The following is a 19562-nucleotide window of genomic DNA, read 5'->3' on the forward strand; positions in this document are numbered from 1 at the left end:
TTGGGGCACCATCCACCAAACCTCTGAAGGTGGGGCTGCCTAGAGAAGGACCTCAGAAGATGACCTCAATATGCGGGCAAGTTATTGTGAACTATATATGCCCTTAATGGTTAGCACTGGAGCTTTGAAATATGCTTAGGAAATATACAGTACTCAAAATATTTACTGTTAGTCAATAAATAGTTTTTATCATCAATCTTCTGGAGGAAAGGTACTAATGTTGTAACCCTATACCCACATACCTCCATGTGTAGAAGTCTGTCAAAAATTATTTAATATTTTTGAACCATTCATTGACAACCTGTCTACCAGGTGAAATGTTTAGGGGAAGCACAAAGTTCATGGACCGTGCAGAAACTATCTATTCTAACAGCCTGTTACTAAAATACAGCAAAACTTCATTATAGCAAAATATAGTCAAGAAATAACTATTTTTGCAGAGTGAGAGGCTGCCTGCCATCTTCGATTTGTTGCAAAATGTTCAAGCAGAGATTAAAGGAGGCTCATAAATGGGGGGGGGGAATTGACAGGACCTGAAAGGTGAATGGAAATTACTCTTATTAGAGCTAAGAAGCCTGACCCTTTATTTGTAGATATGAGTGCCCAAACAAATATTACCAGATGCTTACAGCAAAACAACAACAACAAATTGGTAGCAAATTCGGCAGTGGAATTTGCTACCAAGGAGTGTGGTGGAGTCTCCTTCTTTGGAGGTCTTTAAGCAGAGGCTTGACAGGCATATGACAATAATGCTTTGATGGTGTTTCCTGCTTGGCAGGGGGTTGGACTGGATGGCCCTTGTGGTCTCTTCCAACTCTATGATTCTAACAACAACAACAACAACAACAACAACAAAGTGAAATAAAAATCCCAAATCAAAAACCAGCTTCTTACATTCTCTCTTTCTACTTTTTGTGAGTGAGTCACTAAAACCATTGCAAGCAAATAAGCTCTCTTGCTGAGAGACCACAACGTCAGTGCATCAATATCTATTGCACCTCTTTCCCCCATGGCATAAAAACTAGGAAGTGCCATGCTTTAAGCAACATGGTATGTTCCCTTATTAGTGGTACATGGACATCCTTCACCACTTAATGGTTTGTGTTGATACTAGCAGGTGGCACTGGGTGAGCAGGGATTACATAAGCTGATTACATCAATGGTTTGTGATGGTCACTGCAAACTACTGCATCTTGCACTCAAGCAGTGGCCTTGGCAGTATGCATATCAGTGCCTCTTGCAGGGATCAAGTAATACATCTTTTTCCTTCCACTGTGTACCACCACTGAGCTTCCTCAGTGTTTTGCCTCAATTTTCTTCAACAGTAAGCAATAACTACTTGTAGAACCATGGAATCGTAGAGTTGGAAGGGACCCTGAGGGTCATCTAGTCCAACCCCCTGTAATACAGGAATCTCAACTAGATCATGCATGGCAGATGGCCATCCAACCTCTGCTTAAAAAACTTCAAGGAAGGAGAGCCCACCACCTCTCGTATATTGGGGAATGAGGCTGAACATGAAGCAGAAATTAATCCTAGTAAGGCTATAGAAATGCAGTATGCTACTTCAGAATATAGGTGGTTGATGACACTTTATGTAAAACAACAACAACAACAACAACAACAACAACAACAACAACAACAACAACAACAACAACAAAACACCCTCTGCAAATAGAAAACTCAGGGGACAAATGAAAACTAAGGGAGGAAGATTTCAGCCCCACTCGATGCCTGCTTTCTATTTTCAGGGAGATTTTAGCATAGGCAGTTTATATACTGCATTTTCCGTAAATAATTTTGTACTGAAATGATTCACAGGAAATAAGCAGTCTATAATAACAGTATGTAATCATTATGGAAGTTATAATATCACTGCAATGTAATATTAGCAGTACAACAATTATTTCACTTGACATGCATCAAAAAGTGAACATAAAGCTTCCCAATAAGTCATTTCGGAATATTTATCATAGAGGAACATTTATAAATATGATCCACTTGGTGTTAAAAATGCATTGTTCAGTATTTTAGTTAAACATTCAGATACTACCAGTTGGTAGTTCGCAGCTGGTTAAAAGGTCCCGGCCACGCCCACGGCTAGCAGGATTGGTCAGCTACGGACCATGACATGGCCAGAACCCTCACGATGACGCGGGACATCGTCCTGCCCCTGCGGCGAGTGGGTGGCCATGTGGTCCATCCGCAACTCCTCCCCACTCGGAAGTGGAGCAGATATGATAGCCATGTTCAAATATATAAAAGGATGTCATATAGAAGAGGGTGGAAGGTTGTTTTCTGCTGCTCCAGAGAAGCGGACACGGAGCAATGGATTCAAACTACAAGAAAGAAGATTCCACCTAAACATTAGGAAGAACTTCCTGACAGTAAGAGCTGTTTGACAGTGGAATTTGCTGCCAAGGAGTGTGGTGGAGTCTCCTTCTTTGGAGGTCTTTAAGCAGAGGCTTGACAGCCATCTGTCAGGAATGCTTTGATGGTGTCATGACATCCTTTTATATATTTGAACATGGCTATAATATCTCCCCTTAACCTTCTCTTCTCCTGGCTAAACATACCCAGCTCCCTAAGCCGTTCCTCATAAGGCATTGTTTCCAGGCCTTTGACCATTTTGGTTTTCCTCCTCTGGACACGTTCCAGCTTGTCAGTATCCTTCTTGAACTGTGATGCCCAGAACTGGACACAGTACTCCAGGTGAGGTCTGACCAGAGCGGAATACAGTGGTACTATTACAGGCACCCCCAAACTGCGGCCCTCCAGATGTTTTGGCCTACAACTCCCATCATCCCTAGCTAACAGGACCAGTGGTTGGGGAAGATGGGAATTGTAGGCCAAAACATCTGGAGGGCCGAAGTTTGGGGATGCCTGTACTATTACTTCCATTGATCTAGAAGCTATACTCCTATTGATGCAGCCCAGAATTGCATTGGCTTTTTTAGCTGCTGCACCACACTGCTGACTCATGTCAAGTTTGTGGTGTACCAAGACTCCTAGATCCTTTTCACATGGATCTTTAGGGTGAGGTACAGTGGCTGGCCACACATTGCCCACTGATTTTCATAGTTGCTGGGCATTTTAACTTGTGTCGCCTGAATCAGATTATTGGTAGGCCATTTTATTTATTTATATTATATTATATTATATTATATTATATTATATTATATTATATTATATTATATTATATTATATTATATTATATTATATTATATTATATTATATTATATTATATTATATTATGTTTTACACTTTTAACCCACATCCCACCCTGCCGTACCCAGTGTGCACACATGCTTACTGTTGGATGTAGATGAGTGCTGTGATCATCAGTCTTTGCAAACTCTTGCTTTGTACCAGATCATTAAAATGAATAGCAATCAGGTGATCTGGTGACAAATATCCCCCCTTCTCTCTCTCTCTCTCTCTCTCACACACACACACACACACACACACTATTTCACACTATCTGTCTCTTAATTTGTACTTTATTCATGAACATCAGGGCCTGGAATCTTTCCTGCTTTATTGGTATTGTATACAATAAGTTATTAAATTTCATCTCTGTAATACACCTGCAGTAAAATAACAAAACATTACTGCACTTAAGGAACATGTGTGTGTGTGTGTTGCAATGTTTCACACACACCCCCAAACAGCTGCTTACAGATTTCAAGATCGGTTGTATATATTCCCTAGAGCCCACCTCTAATAATCGAGACACATCTGCCATTGCAGTGTTATAGGCATATGTGGTTTTATTGAAAGCTATACCTATCTATAAAAAAATTAAATAACTACTACCTCAATTAAATTGGCAAGCTACCTTTTGTGAAGATCATATTGCAGACCTCTTGAGACGCAAGAGTTCATTTTTGCTCTTCTGTTACAAATCACTAAGTATGTTTTTTGATTAGTCAAATAAGTAGATTTATTCTTGCTCTCGTGGCAAGTTATCTCTGCCTATTATCAAATCTCCTTCCTGCTCTCTGCACATCAAAACACATAAATGTTGTATTGAGATAGCATTAAATCAAATAAAAGCAAGGAATTCAGAAGATAAATTCCTTTCTCTTATATCTCTTTGGTCCCTCCATTTCTCCCCTTTCCATTGTATCGGGGAAGGATATATTTTAGGAGTGTTGGATTGTATGGTGAATGAGTAGACAGTGCAGCTGATCCAATGAGCAAGTTGGGAGTGGTAGAACATATTGCCTGTAAATGAAAACCACCAACGCTGCTATGCATGGAAGCACTTTCTGCTCTTGCATGATGGGGGTGAGCATTGTGGCTGCCCTCCAGGTGTTGCTGGGGTGGGGGGGAATCCTGTTGCTCATGATTGGGATGATGGCAGTTGGAGTTCAGCAATCTTGGCTACGCCTGGTCTATGAGATATTGCTTCCTTTGAACCATCCTGTGTATGTAATTTATATGTATTTATACATTTATTTAATATATAGGTGTGGTCTTCTACTGAGTGTTTGAAGCTGTACTCAGTAATACTATACAATTGATATGGATCCATACAATGCTGCCCAGATGCTTTCACCTCTTCCAGAGAAGCTGCTCAGTGTTCCATCTGGCCTCCACTTGGAACAGGGTCTTCTCATAAGCCACCCCACCTCTCGCTGGAGGTATAACTCAGCCCCATGTTGGTTGCTTTCTAGAAACAGATGAAAAGTAATTGCAGGAAGAAGCTGAAATTGGAGGAATTAGAGGAAGCTGCTGTCCAAAATAGGATGCTCAGGCAAACCCCTGATCCATTATAGGACACAGAGGGCCTCATTATGCAGCTCCATTAAATTCCTTCTTCCCGGGAATCCAAGCAAGAGCTGTAGAGACGAAGAATGCATAAGCACCCCAAATTTAGATCTCTGGCTTCTGTGAGTGGCTGTTTGGGCACTCACAGATACTTGAGTCTCACCAGGTCCTCACACTTGACCTCATTTGTGAAATGATAGGAGTTGCTTCCCTGAGGAAGTGAAGAAGAAGAGTTTGGATTTGATATCCCTCTTTATCACTAGCCGAAGGAGTCTCAAAGCGGCTAAGATTCTCCTTTCCCTTCCTCCCCCACAACAAACACTCTGTGAGGTGAGTGAGGCTGAGAGACTTCAGAGAAGTATGGCTAGCCCAAGGCATAGCTGCCAAGTTATCCCCTTTTTAAAGGGATTTTCCCTTATGCTGAATAGGCTTCCTCGCCACCCCACCTCTCGCTGGAGGTATAACTCAGCCCCATGTTGGTTGCTTTCTAGAAACAGATGAAAAGTAATTGCAGGAAGAAGCTGAAATTGGAGGAATTAGAGGAAGCTGCTGTCCAAAATAGGATGCTCAGGCAAACCCCTGATCCATTATAGGACACAGAGGGCCTCATTATGCAGCTCCATTAAATTCCTTCTTCCCAGGAATCCAAGCAAGAGCTGTAGAGACGAAGAATGCATAAGCACCCCAAATTTAGATTTCTGGCTTCTGTGAGTGGCTGTTTGGGCACTCACAGATACTTGAGTCTCACCAGGTCCTCACACTTGACCTCATTTGTGAAATGATAGGAGTTGCTTCCCTGAGGAAGTGAAGAAGAAGAGTTTGGATTTGATATCCCTCTTTATCACTAGCCGAAGGAGTCTCAAAGCGGCTAAGATTCTCCTTTCCCTTCCTCCCCCACAACAAACACTCTGTGAGGTGAGTGAGGCTGAGAGACTTCAGAGAAGTATGGCTAGCCCAAGGCATAGCTGCCAAGTTATCCCTTTTTTTAAGGGATTTTCCCTTATGCTGAATAGGCTTCCTCGCGAGAAAAGGGAAAACTTGGCAGCTATGGCCCAAGGTCACCCAGCAGCTGCATGTGGAGGAGCAGGGATGCGAACCTGGTTCACCAGATTACGAGCCTACAGCTCTTAACCACTACACCACACTGGCTCTCTGTGCATCTGAACATCCTTCCAATCATGTGGGAGAAGCCCATCACATGGGTCTGCCCTGCCCAGTCAGCATCCTAGTCCTCACTCTCCCTTATGTTGCACTCCTTCAGGCAGTAGAGGATATTCTAACATTATCTCCAGTTTGGATTCCCAAGTCTACCGCAAGGACATCCTTTGTTGATGTTCTTCACCACACTCCTGCGGCTCATGCCAAAGGCACATGTTTTGGCTACAGCTGTCAGTGTTAAGAGTGGCATGCTTCTCCAGCAAGCCAGTTGGGACCCTCCGGTGAACAGTAAAGCTCCACAGCCGCTGCACCATTTCCTGGCAAGTGAAATTTACTCCCATCAAGGCTTGGTGGTGGTGTCTCACTTGCAGCACAGTCCAGATCTTCGGTTGTTTACAGTGGATACATGCTGTTAGGTTTTTGTTACTTGCTCAGGTTGTGGTTACTTCATTCAGTCAGTAGGTTCGGATTCTAAATTATGATTGCACATAAAAAGAAAAAAATGATTTTGTTGATCCAATATGCCACAAGTGCCTCAATCTGAAGCAAAAAAGCTGGGGTGCTTTTAATAATAAATAAATAAATTGACATAAAATTAATTTAATAATAAATAGCATTACCTATTATTTTATGATAAATAAAAATAAGTAATGTTATGTTAACCTTTGCCGTACAAAGCTTGTACACATTTTGCATTGGTATTTTATTTTATTTTTTGGAGACAGTGTTGATATGTAGGAGACTTTATTTTTTTTTAACAGCTCAGAATCAAAATACATAAATAGAAAAAGCAAGACACGAATTGGTCAAAGGCTGAAGTAGCTAAAGTTGTAGACTATTACTCAGAGTCCTTTTGGCCATGCTGAGTTCTGCACAAGTTCACAGGCAAGATTCCTGACTGGAATGCTGTGACTGTTTTGCTATTCCCTTCTTTGACACCTGGTTCCTGGTTGTGTGAATGGTTCAGTATATAGGTGCATATAAGGTTGAAGTTGAACAGGTTGCATTCCTGTATGGGCATGCTAGTGTGATGTTTATTTTTTCGAATTTCCTGGTAAAAAAAAACCAAAGTGGTAAAATCGATATTAATAAGTGCCCTTCCCTAGACTGCACTAGCTTTTCTTTTCTTTCTATTTTTCCTGGATGCTGTCGACTCTAGATTATACACTAGTACAGGTTTAAAATTGATGCGGACTGTGACCCTGTGCGCATTTAACTTGGAAGCAAGCCGAACTGAACTCTTTGGGCCTTGTTTCTGAGTAAACATGCATAGGATCAGGGCTATGGATCAAATTGACTTGAGGGTTAGGCATCAGACCAACATTTGCTGAATTGATTGAAATAAGTGCCGTTGCATATACAGTATAATTATAATTAGCTGCTGTAGGACAACTCACCTGGATGTGTGTCAAAGAGGTCCTTGCCTTCTTTGTCATTGCTGCGGAAATATAACAATGAAATTCAATGCTAAGAGGAACATGGGTATTCTGGAAAAAATGTGACCCTCTGAATTGAAAAGAAACACTACCTTAGTAATATCCTGGTCACTGAAAATAAACACAGCTGTTTCTAATGTCCAAGAATAGCATGCCCCCCTGCTGAGCCACATTCTCCAGTTGTTCAGAAGCTTAACCTGTAATTCTCTTTGTGGCATTCTGAGTGTAGAACTTGAAATTAAAAGGGGGGGGAAGAGAAAAGGACAGAAATAATGGCTGCATTGAAGCCTACTAAATGGGCTTTATCGCATGTACAGCTGTGGGCTACATTGCAGCGGAACGTTAGCTGATCTTTCCCGATAATGTTGCTGATTATCAATTTGCATTGACTACCATGCGGGCAAGAATAGTGGTAGCTCAGTGGTAGGGCATCTTCTTGGCGTGCAAAAGCTTCCACCTCCAGAATCTCCAGGTGGAGTTGACCTAAAATCATGAAGAACCGTTGCCCGAAACTGAGCTAGACGGACCAATGGCTCAGTGTAAGGCAACTTTCTGTTTTCCTTTGTCCCTAAACCCAAGCCTCAATGCTGCAGTATTGAACAGACACAGCGTGGAATAAACTCTCTTACCAGGAGTATATGCACATATAGCAACCCATTAGAGAGGCAGATGAGGTTCAAGGAAGCCAGCAGGTCGCATCTAGAAAGTGTAATTTCTTCAAACGAGAGTGCTATGTAGCGTTGTCTCCTCTGCTGATGGAAGGCATCAGTCAGTAGAAAGGGGAGGGAGGCAGTTTTCAGAGATGTACCCTTCCCGCTGCAGTCTCCCATCCCTCCCTAAGGTAGAGGATAAAAAAGCTTTGGGAGAAGGGGACCCCCCCCTTTATTCCCTCTCCTTAAATCTTCTCCAGATGTGTGGGAGACCCTGCTAAATAGATTCAAGCGGTGCATTGGGAGAGGAGGAATCACCAAATGTTGTTTCTGCCTGCATGCCGCTGATGGGTACCTTTTAGGATGCCACCTAAAACCATTGCCTTTGACCTCTACAGAATCGGTGAACAAAATATCCAGTTGAGTGTCTTTTGTAGCTGGTTGACTGACTGAACCCAAAGAGCGCTCATTAATCGTTCCACATCATCCTTGGGAAAAGCGACAAGTGGGGTGCCACAGTGTTCTGTCCTGGGCCTGCTGTTCAGTGTCTTTCTAAACAACTTTGATGAGGGTTTTTTTGGGGTGTGTGTGTGTGCTAATCTAATTTGCAGATGACACCAAATTGCGGTAGGACTTGGAGGGTAGGACCCTAACCAATAGCTTCAAGTAACAAGAAAAAAGATTCCAACTAAACATCAGGAGAAAGCTTTCTGGTGGTAAGAGCTGTTCAACTGTGGGACAGTCTCCCTTGGAAGAGGGTGGTCTCTCCTTCCTTGGAGGTTTTAAAGCAGAGGTTGGATGACCACCTCTCATTGATATTTTAGTTGAGATCCCTGCATTGCAGGGGGTTGGACTAGATGACCCTGGGCAAAATATTTTCTTTTGGGGGGGTGGAGTTATAGGTTGCTGTTATTGTTAATAGTGAACAGTCCCTCAGTGCTTTTAAAGAGGCAGGGGAGAAATGACAATGTGGATTCATCATGGCAATACTGGAAAGCTCCAGGTCTCAGAAGCCTTTCTCTATTTAGGTTATACTTTCCCCCCCTCATCTCCTAATAGCTCTGAGCTCTTGGTATTTAATAATAATAGTAAATAATAACAAAGAGAGAAGGGTACATTATTGTTCTTTTCAGCTTAGGATGAAGTGTCTGTCTACCAGACACAGGATTCGTCTTGGTATGTTTAGTAGGAGTGGAGAAGTTAATATTTTTATTTTGTTTTGAAGTTAATGATGGAATGCAACCATCTGTCTGCATTTTTATTGGAGATTTTTTATATAAAAACTTTTCTTTCTGTAATAAGAGAAGTAGCTTGGCTCTGGAGGGTTTTGCATTTTGATATAATAGGAAAGCGGATCTTATCAAATACAGAGGCTGAGGTTGAAATGTGGATCGCTCCCATCTATTTGCTTTTCAAATCCATCTTGGGGAAAATAATCCAGATAACGTCTAATAAAATGAATGTATGTCTTCAATATAATACATGTGGGCATTTTTGCTGTTTCTGTTTTTGTTTTAAAAAAGAAACATACTACTGGAACATATGGGGTTAGATTTATAACCCATGCATTAACTAACCCAACACAGTGGCAAAAACTTAGATACAAGGTGTTGTTAGCATAACTGTACCAAGGTGACTAATTTTTCCTTTGCTAAAGAGATTAAAACAAAACAAAACAAGCCCGTAAATTTTCTTTTAATGGACTTAAATCTTAGTAGTGACAAATAATAAGCTTAGATACTATAAGTAATTTTGCAGATAATTCTTCAGTGCGATTATTATCCACATAACCAGCATGACTCTCTTGCACCCATTTGCCTCCTCTCGCCCACTGCTTCTGGCCGCTTTCCCTCCCTGCTTTCTGTTCATCCTTCTCTTCCTCTTTCAGGCAAGAACCCTCTGAAAGTCAGGAGGGGGAGAAGTGCCACTTCCTTAGTTCTGAAATGTTGTTCACCATCTGGGAAGAGCATTGGTTATGTTAGGTTCAAAGCACTGGGGCAGAAACTTATAATGGTCCTTTTAACGATGGCGGTGGTGAGAACAGAAAGGCCAGTTTTCATTAACTACACATTAAATATATATGTTTTATTGGATTTATCCTGTAGATATTTCTACAAAGTGGGGGTTTCAGAGAGGATTGCATTATAGCAATCAAACTACGTTCAACTCTTTCCTGGTACATGTTGGCTGGTACACGCATGATGACGCTGTGCCCATTCATACATTCCTGTTCACTTAAATGTAGAAGCCAGCTCTACGTCTCCCATTGTGGGATTTCTTCCCAATATAAACACCAGCTTCAGGACCACAGGAGAGGGGAGGAAAGGGTTAAATGCCCCTCCCTGCCTGCTGCAATCACACTAATTGTCATCTGCCTAGCTGATACTGCTGTTTGCATTAAAAGCAACAACAATAACAACTTTTCTTTAAGTGCAATGTCTAGTTCTGTGCTCTGACTCCCACATTTAAGCCTTTTGAGATGGGCAGGACGGTGTGTGTGTGTGTGTGTGTGTGTGTGTATGTGTGTGTGTGTGTGTGTGTGTGTGTGTGTCAGCAGTTCCCTTTTTATATCAGCAAAAATACTTGGATATGTATTATGGATAGTTAGTTGAAGGAATGTTGCTGTGATGAAATTTCCTCAATATATCACCTGTATTGAGATACTGTCATATTTATTTTAATTGGCTCATTAATCAGTTAATAGCAAAACAGTTAATCAATTAAAAACACCTCTAATAACCCACAGCCCTAAATATTATGAACTAAAAGGGCCAGCAATTAATTGTACTTTACATTTGCAAATAACCCCGCATGTCAGCGATGGCAATAAGAGTTTTTAAATAGTTTGTGCAAGTGGTGCTCTGGGAGAAAAGTGTTGCAGCGTAGGTTGCTTCTGTTGAGGGTTCAAACCACTTCAATCCACCCTCCTTTGCCAGCTTTCCCCTTTTTCTCCAGCGGTCATTCCAAGTTCCGTGCCTGTTGCCATGCGGTTGTGATTGTGCCCAGCACCATTTACATTGAAATTTTTGATTCCTCCATTGATTTCTATGGGTAGTTTTCACTTTCATCTTTGGATGCATTTCAAAATAGATTTTCGGTATGCACCAGGAATTTTTCTATTCAGGCAACATAATGATTTTTTTCTATACTTTATATATTTATGTGTCTCGTCCACAATGTTGTTTCCAGCAGCGTTGGGGCGGTGGGAGATAGCTGCCCATCTTTTGCTGATGTAGTAGCCTGCTCAGCCAGGCCAGTGGCCCACCTAGTACTGAATCCTGTTCTCATCGTGACCAACCAGCTGCCCTAATGAGCAGAGGCACCTGACCGTGAGATGTATTAAGGTCTTAGCTAGGTGCAATTGATCTCATGCATCTTGCAAAGTTTGTGGGGGTGCTGGTATTTCAAACAGCCACTTCAGTAGTTTCTAATTACTCTTCTAATGTCAGATCACAAAGCAATCACATGAAGTAGTGACCATTAGAAGAAAAGTGAGATCATACCTTGATTTGTTGAGGCGCAAGAACTATATCTGAAGGTGGGCACTTTTGGAAACCCCACAGAACATTCGTAGCTAGTTTTCATCTAGGAAGCACATGAATAGAATCAGGTTTCATAGGGCACCAATCAACCAACACCAGGCTGTACCTGGGAGCCAGATGATTGACTCTATGTCACTTCAAGGATAGGATTCAGTATTTGGATATCCAGAATTAAGTTATCAGCATTTACACCTGAGCAGACACTTTTTGAACAGGCAAAAGGAAACAAAATTGAGATCTCTTCACAATGAAGCTAGTGAGATTTTGAGATTGGCGAAGATTCATTTGGCATCAATATATTCATTTGGCATCAATATAAGAGTGGTGTATGCAGCAGGGGAACTGAACTGGTTCTAGATCATCGTCCAAGCACAGAAAACTGCTAAGTGTGCACCATACCCACTGTCAGTTATCTGGAAGCCACACAGATGTTCTTGCAACAAACAAGTCTTTATTCTAGTCCCTGTGCCTCTGAGATTTAGTCAGCTAATTGGGGACCGTAGAATGTGTGGTCATTCTAGTGGGCACATTTTGGCCAACATGGCCCTAGTCAACTACAGCAGTTATTGGATGTTGTCACCAAGGTCTTCTGTTCTGGTCTACTCATACAACAACATACTCCAGCTAACAGCAACAACACCAAGCAGAAAGACACAAATGATGTAAGTTTCTCTGAGGAGGTCTTGGACACCTATTGTTTTAAGTGTCGGGATTCAAAAAACAGAATGTGTAACAGTGATTGCAAAACAAAGTTCATTTGAAGGATTCTGTTTGGACAAAGTGCGAATTTACAGAGACTATGGGTTTCCTTCAAATAGGTCTGTAATCAGCAAAAGCAAGCTGCAAAGGCAGGTATGTACCCAAAATGAGATTCGGAGTGCAATCAATTTTGGTACATCCCACCCAACATTTGAAGATTTCTCAAGGGAGTGCTGCTGAGGAGCCTAGCATCTAATGGTACTTATGGAACCACTCCTCAAGCCACTAGCTAGGACTTAGGTTCACAAAAGAGCTTATGTTTAGAGTGGAGTTATTAGTAGTTGCCCCATCGGCACTATGGAGGTCTGTGTCAGAGATGCTCTCAGTGAATAATAAAATGAAGGATGACATGGATCCACCCTTTAGATAGAAAATAAGTTCCTCGTTCCATTGATCTCCCCCCGCCCCCAGTTTGCAACATTTGCAACACTAGAAAGAGAGATTGGCACAGAGGGGGATAAACCAATTTGTGTGTGTGTGTGTGTGTGTGTGTGTGTACAGGATATAGTTGGATATAGTTGGGAGATATAAATATATATGACAATAATGTTGTGTGGATGCTACAACAATACATAATGTAAGGAGACCATTAGCATAACCTATGGCTGAATGGTTACAGGTAGGTAGCCGTGTTGGTCTGAGTCGAAGCAAAATAAAAAAATTCCTTCAGTAGCACCTTAAAGACCAACTAAGTTTATATTTTGGTATGAGCTTTCGTGTGCATGCATCTGAAGAAGTGTGCATGCACACGAAAGCTCATACCAAAATATAAACTTAGTTGGTCTTTAAGGTGCTACTGAAGGAATTTTTTTACTATGGCTGAATGGATTGAAATGGCTGCCCAGTTCTCTAAATTATTCTGTGAGAGGTGATTTGGTGCCATTTCAGCCACCAAAAACAGCTTTGGGGGGGTCCTTCTTTTTACCATTTAAAAGCTGTCTCCAGGGATGTAATAATAATAATAATAATAATAATAATAATAATAATAATAATAATAATAATAATAAATTTATACCCCGCCCTCCCCAGTGAGAGCCGGGCTCAGTGCAGCTGACATCAACAAGAGCACAACAAGGATCACAACAAGGAAGGATGTTAAGAGTGCATGTTTTACATGCAGGTTGTCCCAGATTCAATCCCCAACATATCCAGGTAGGGCAGGGAAAGTCCATGCTTGAAACACGATGTAGGTTAGCGGAGTCTGTAACGAAGTGTTTGTAACCCGAGGTACCACTGTAATCAGAAGCATTTAAGAAGAAAATAATATCACTACTAAAGAAGTTGCACACATTGGTACCAAATGTTCTGACCAAAGGTCCAAAGTTGAACAGAAAATAATCAGCCTTTTTTTGCCACAGAGCCTTTAAAATCTCCATGCAACACCAGACTCATTTTCTGCAGTAGCTGTTAGAAGACAGATCATTAGGGGAAGGTATAAGGAACAAATCAGGATCCTTTTTCCATGGCATTTTGATCATCATCCTTTATGCAAAGGAAATTCCTTTGATATATAATATCCCTGTAACATGGGGTATTTATTTCTCCCTCAACCTAGGAATGGGCTAAAGCATTGATTAGTGAAAATTGGTTACTTCACAGTTGCGGTGGGTCTTTGAAGTAGCAGATTTGCATCTTAGCCTTAGGGATGGGATGAACGATAAGTCTAAATAAATAAATAGCTAACAGCACAATATTGTACATGTTTACTCAGAAGCAAGTCTCACTGAAATCAGTAGAGCTTACTTCCAGGTAAATGGCAGTCAGATTACAGGCTAAATGGTCTCTTTATAGTAGCATCTTGAACGACAGCAAAAAACCTACAGTGAAATGAAATAACTTATAAGGCAGTATAGATTTCATATCTACAAGCAGCTGTGAAACCATCCTTCCTTACCTTTCATTTCTGTAAAGCTAACTATGCCCTCATTTTTATTTAAAACACACACATATTTTTCTTCTTCTCACTTTCTGTATGCATTTATATATAGGAAGCTGCTGGCTCAGCTAGAGATACCACCTGGTTATCTTGATGCACCCAGGTAACAAAACATTGTGTGTATCTCACTGGCAGAATCTGCACCTGCTAGGTGTGTGATGCACTTAAATCTACAGCATGCACAATTCTGGGAGATCTGTCAATAAAATCTTTTTTTTCCCTTCAGCTTTCATTTAAAAGCACACCGACTCCTTTCTAAATATTATATTTTCCTGTAGTGCCTATAATAATTACAAGGTCATTCACAGGAATGTTTCATGCATACTTTAGTTAAAATAAACTTTAGAGGCTACAATCCTTTGCGGACTTAATGCAAGAGTGAGGCCCAATGAATTCAGTGGCACTTGCTTTCAGGTAGCCATGCACAGCATGACAGTGTAAGTTGCAATTTATTTTACTTTATTTCTGCCAACCTATCAAGGTGATTATGTGAGCAAGTTTTTTCTCAAGCTTGACCTTAATTCATGCTGCAAAAATCCTGTTGGTTTCATCCGGTGAGAACTTTTTAACTGCAGGTGGCTAGAAAACATTTGTCCTTTCTCTTTAACCAGATTGGTGTACATACTGATATTTTGCTAGTAATTTGTAAATTTGTTATGCTTTATACACTGTTGCAATCCATGATGTAGCTTGATATGCTGTTGCAATTCAGGATAGTTTTTGTAGCACTGTCATATTAATGCAATTCACTTCCATCATTGCCATGAAGCTACCAACAAATGTATTTCTGTCCCCCATCCTTGGTCCATCCCTGATATATATTGGGTCAAAGGCTACATCAAAGGTGCACCCTATGATTGTCATGGAGACCATTAAGTCTTGACCCAGCCCAATGGCAGCTCCTGTATTGATATTGAACTCACCCACGACTATCAACCTGGGGTCCCCCAGCAATATCTCAGAGACTTACGTTGGCCAGCCCAATCAAAGATGCGGCTGAGCAACAGGCTAGTCAGTAGACCAGCAGCATCCAACAGCAGTTGAGCTGTACCCTAGCTCAACACCAGGTACAGAGAGCCAGTGTGGTGTAGTGGTTAAGAGCGGTAGACTCGTAATCTGGGGACATAGCTGCCAAGTTATCCCTTTTTTACAGGGATTTTCCTTTATGCTGAATAGGCTTCCTCGCGAGAAAAGGGAAAACTTGGCAGCTATGTCTGGGGAACCGGGTTCATGTCTCCGCTCCTCCACATGCAGCTGCTGGGTGACCTTGGGCTAGTCACACTTCTCTGAAGTCTCTCAGCCCCACCCACCTCAGAGTGTTTGTTGTAGGGGAGGAAGGGAAAGGAGAATGTTAGCCGTTTTGAGACTCCTTAGGGTAGTGATAAAGCGGGATATCAAATCCAAACTCTTCTTCTTCTCTAGCCCCATTCCAAGATCAATAGGTTTTCTGGTAAATGAGATGGTGCTTTTATGGACAATAGCAACACCCCCCTCCCCAGCCTGGTACTGTACTAAGCACCCAGATGAGCACAGATAAGTAAGGTCAGTCCCACATAACTCACTCATCCAAGTCTCAGTAATGCAAGCCATATCAGCCCCTTTCATCCACAGTCAAGTCATGATGGATGAGCATGGTTTTATCATGGACTAATCTGGCATGGACTAATCTGGCATCCAATAATAGCACCACCAAACCAGAGGACTCAGGGGATAAGCTACCAGTACCTTCTTGAGGAGTGGGAAGGCTGTAACAAAGAACAGAAACCAAATATCTGTGTGTCTACCCTGAATGGTAGTCAGCCCTTCCACTCTGACTATATCTTCCCTTGCCCATTACCATTGAAACTGGGGCAGCATCTTTGCAACCCACTGCTTCCTTCCCACCCAGACACATTTTAGAACCTCCATCCAATATCACATTATCCAATATCACATTATACAACTGGGAGATCAGGGCCACAGATAGTAAACTAATACCTAGCAGCATCCCACACTGTTAGGAGGAAGGTGGTAAGTCCTCGCCCTGTCTCTGACTCTAAGGGAACCCTGTCAAGCCAGACTTCCCCCTCTACCGGGCTCTCATCCCAGGTAAGGTCAACAGGCCTTTCTGCCACAGTTCCTAGCCTACAATTCCACATCCTGACTGGCAGTGATGGGTGACCCACAATGAAAACCCCATTTGCTGTCATCCTCTTTGGGGACGACCCCACTGCCTGTAGCAGAGCCTGTTCTTATAGCAAGGGAGGTTCTGGACCACACTCACAGCCCAGCTCAGCCAGAAATCAGGCAGTACGGCACACTGCAATCAACACATTCTCTTACCTGCAAGCAGATATCTCACTGGATGAGCAGGCAAAAAACAAACACTCATGCTGGCTGAGAGAGCAGACTAACCCACTCCTCCCTGCTTAGCTCTCTGTAGGTCTAACCCAGGCATCCCCAAACTTCGGCCCTCCAGATGTTTTGGACTACAATCCCCATCATCCCTGACCACTGGTCTTGTTAGCTAGGGATCGTGGGAGTTGTAGGCCAAAACATCTGGAGGGCCGCAGTTTGGGGATGCCTGGTCTAACCCTAGGCCCTAGAACCTTTTTTAAAGGTTGCAACCTGATGATGCAAATATCTGTAAAACATCTGTAAGAGATATTTAAAATCTTACTCCATATTCTGCATAATTTCTGTTGTAGTTCACACTCGTCTGATTGGTAGAATAATACTTCAGCAATACCCCTTTCCCTGCTGGAAAAGAAAACTTCTGGTCATCTTAATCTGTGGTTCCAGCTAATTAATTCAGTGCCACATTCTGTGCAATTAATTTTGTGCTTCTATTATTTCTTTCAATATTTCCTTCAAGTTCTATGTCATTTGTTGTGCTCTTGACTTTCATTAAAAAGCACATAAAAAACCCCAGCAACCAGACTCTGATGTCATGCAAGGGTGGATCATGAAGTTGTAGAAACTTGGCTGTTCCCAAGTCCTTTCGAAACCACTGGGAACTTAAATGCTTTAACTGTGCGCTTAGATTCCATTGGTTTCAATGGCACTTGATTTTCTTTGCAATTTAAAGGGGTAGCAGGTGTTTTAACAACGAAAAAAGCCCTCTACTAAATATATATATATATTAAAATATTATGATTTTTGGCCTAGCTTATTGTTTTCTTGATGTCTGTCCAAAAAATTTGAGTGCTTCTACCTAAAACGTGTGCTGCTTGGAGCCTGTATAAAATGAGTCCACTTCAGATTTGGGCAACAGTTAAGGCAGTAGAGTGGAGGCATTCTATCCACATCATGTCATGATCTTTCCAGTAACCCTCACACACCTTGTAAACACACTTGGCATGTAACAATACTACACACCACTATGTACCCAGCTGGCTTTAACAAGACAGCTGCATTTTCCTGCTCCGTGCTTAAATTCCTGCAGCCTGAGACTACCACACTTTCAGGTGTTTTCTGTAGTGTTGCAAAGTAAGCACAGGACCACCAGGGATGGGGGAAACAAAAAGGATTTCTCCACCACTTGGAGCTGTGCTTGTGCGATATTTTATTACCATTCCGTTTATTTCAAGATAAGAATTTTTAACAGAGAAGTGTATTAATAAAACATGTTGCAATGCTTGATTTGCACTTGAATGTTTGGCTGGCCAAATGTTTATTTTAATTCAGTATTGTTTTATATTACAGACATGCCTCTGAACAGAAAACCCACACCTTATTTGGTGAATTGTACAGAGTCTAGGGCTTGCTGATCAGAAGGTTGGCGGTTCGAATCCCTGCAACGGGGTGAGCTCCCGTTGCTCGGTCCCAGCTCCTGCCCACCTAGCAGTTCGAAAGCACATCAAAAGTAGATAAATAGGGACCGCTCCGGCGGGAAGGTAAACGGTGTTTCCCTGCGCTGCTCTGGTTCACCAGAAGCAGCTTTGTCATGCTGGCCACATGACCCGGAAGCTGTCTGCGGACAAACGCCAGCTCCCTCGGCCTATAGAGCGAGATGAGCGCCGCAACCCCAGAGTCGGACACGACTGGACCTGATGGTCAGGGGCCCCTTTACCTTTTTATCACATACTATACTATATTTTGCAGTGTTTCCCAACCTGTCTGTTATGAACTGCAAGTGGGCCGTGGGTTGCATAGTGTTTTCTCGATTGCAATTAAAATGCATGAAATTGATGGCTGCCAAAGACTTGAGGTCCAAAAATCATGCAGCAATAAATCTATGGGTCACCATGCCAAGTAAATTTCACGTCAAAGGGGTTGGGAACTACCCAATCTATAGCACAATAAACTCTTTACATTGTACTTGACAATTGAAGGTGTGTTTCGTTACCCCAGTCCCCGACAACTGTAGATTATTCCTGGGAAGAAGAAAGGGAGGGAATTATCCCTAGGGGAGTGGTTCCTAAGATTTTCTTTTCCCCAGTAAAGGGATCATGCAGTAGGATTTTGCCTTTCCTTAGGCAGCATACCTGAAATGATAGTCACTTCCTCTTATGTACTGCTTATGCTGTATCTTCTGGCCCTGCTGGCAATCCAGTAATGTGTACAAGGTAGTCATGAGCCAGTGTTGGTGACCTGACCAACTGTGATAGGTTGATCCTAGTCAAGAAAGTGTGTGGTGGGGGAGAGAATTGGACTAGATTTAGATGATCCATTGTTCTGTGGCACAGTGACTTAATACAATCACTGCGCAGTGGGAGCCACAGAAACTAGGTCACTTTGAAGTGAAAAATGTCAATGACTTCATTCAAATATTGTGTTCTCTAGTCCTCTATAACAACCCTGGTTTGTGATCCTGGTTTGGAAGAATGACTCAAGCTACGATTGGGTGGTTTGGGTGTCACGGCAAATAGTGGTTTGACAAACCAGGAAATGTTCTGTTAAGCCAGGAGGCAGGAACATAGACAGGGTTCATTGCTAATCCTCCAAACAATGACTGGTGCCATTGGGGAGCATGACATCTAAAGGAACATTGATTCCAAGGCTATTTAATTTTCAACAGTCGATATATTGAAGATTCTTAAAAAGCATGATGCATTTTGAACCATTCATATGACCCAATTCCACATGGAAAAGCTTACCACTCTAGAAAGTTTTAGGCTCGCTTTTATTGGAAAGCTTTAAGGATTCCAATTTTGCAAAACACAAAAAGTAAGAAACACAGACATGAAGAACTGTACAAGACAACACAGACAAGAGATAATAATGAAGGTGTGCCCTGATCACATTAGAAAACAATTTCCCACAGCAAGGCATATAGGAACAATATAGAGGTAGGAGCACATCATTCTGGCTCAGATGCCCAGTAATT

At 42.0% G+C, this 19562-nt stretch overlaps 1 protein-coding gene across 14 annotated transcripts in view; it reads left to right on the forward strand.

Annotated features, from left to right (window-relative positions):
- TCF4 (transcription factor 4) overlaps positions 1 to 19562 on the forward strand; it is a 364743-nt gene that overhangs the window by 184493 nt on the left and 160688 nt on the right. Inside the window, exon 1 of one of the 14 annotated variants that reach the window (XM_060280357.1) lies at positions 18018 to 18037. The exons of the other annotated variants lie outside the window; for them this stretch is intronic. The gene's annotated coding sequence lies outside the window, so the exon portion shown is untranslated. Of the gene's footprint in view, positions 1 to 18017; positions 18038 to 19562 lie in introns of those variants that run through there. 14 annotated transcript variants of the gene reach the window in all.

The sequence above is a fragment of the Zootoca vivipara genome, chromosome 11, assembly GCF_963506605.1.
Source record: "Zootoca vivipara chromosome 11, rZooViv1.1, whole genome shotgun sequence".
NCBI lineage: Eukaryota > Metazoa > Chordata > Lepidosauria > Squamata > Lacertidae > Zootoca > Zootoca vivipara.